General features: G+C 53.9%; 1 long non-coding RNA gene across 1 annotated transcript; it reads right to left on the bottom strand.

Annotated features, from left to right (window-relative positions):
* Nucleotide 1: 1 nt before the first annotated feature.
* Nucleotides 2-402, bottom strand: LOC123964672. The gene is made up of 3 exons (XR_006823506.1): nucleotides 336-402; nucleotides 143-247; nucleotides 2-36 (listed from the first exon to the last, which is right to left on the bottom strand). It is a non-coding gene; the product is annotated as an uncharacterized LOC123964672 (long non-coding RNA).
* Between the last annotated feature and the right edge of the window lie 451 nt (nucleotides 403-853).

The following is an 853-nucleotide window of genomic DNA, read 5'->3' as shown; positions in this document are numbered from 1 at the left end:
CGGCAGGTTCTGCCACAGAGCAACAATGGTGCTCACCTAAGCAGAGAGAGAACACAACAGCACATGAAAAGACGAGTTAAGTGTTAAGTGTGAACATGTATTACAAGATTGGGAAAGTAGCAAGACAATAAATGTTACTGACCTGCTGGTTGTTCAGGTACAGAGCGGTCTGGTTTCTCAGCTCCACCAGATACTCTGCCAAGCTGTCAACTTTGTCCAACCCTGGCATGCCACTGTCATCCACCACCTGAAAAAACCACGAGGACAGTGAGGTGGGACAAAATGCAGATGCGGTTTATATATGTTTATATACACATAATTATGTCTTTACATACCCCGGACGCAGCAGCCATGGAGGGAGCAGGCTGGGAGGAGGCAGCAGGCTGGGAGGAGGCAGCAGGCGGGAAAGAGGCAGCAGGTTGGGAGGAGGCAGCAGGCGGGAAAGGGGCAGCAGGTTGGGAGGAGGCAGCAGGCGGGAAAGAGGCAGCAGGTTGGGAGGAGGCAGCAGGCGGGAAAGAGGCAGCAGGCTGGGAGGAGGCAGCAGGCTGGGAGGAGGCAGCAGGCTGGGAGGAGGCAGCAGGCGGGAAAGAGGCAGCAGGCTGGGAGGAGGCAGCAGGCTGGGAGGAGGCAGCAGGCTGGGAGGAGGCAGCAGGCGGGAAAGAGGCAGCAGGCTGGGAGGAGGCAGCAGTAATTGTTTTATTTTAACGTCAAACATTAATACACTAAAAACCCACAAACCAAAACAAAAGCCACATCATCATCATCATCATTTAAGACATACCAGTGTATCTGGCAGGTGGCCTGAAGTTTGGCACAAGTACCCGGCCAAACACCTTCAGGCTGTTGGTGTTGA

Source organism: Micropterus dolomieu, unplaced genomic scaffold, assembly GCF_021292245.1.
Source record: "Micropterus dolomieu isolate WLL.071019.BEF.003 ecotype Adirondacks unplaced genomic scaffold, ASM2129224v1 contig_4580, whole genome shotgun sequence".
Taxonomy (NCBI): Eukaryota; Metazoa; Chordata; class Actinopteri; order Centrarchiformes; family Centrarchidae; genus Micropterus; species Micropterus dolomieu.
Note: the sequence above shows the minus strand (reverse complement) of the source record. Positions and strands in the feature narration are given on the sequence as shown.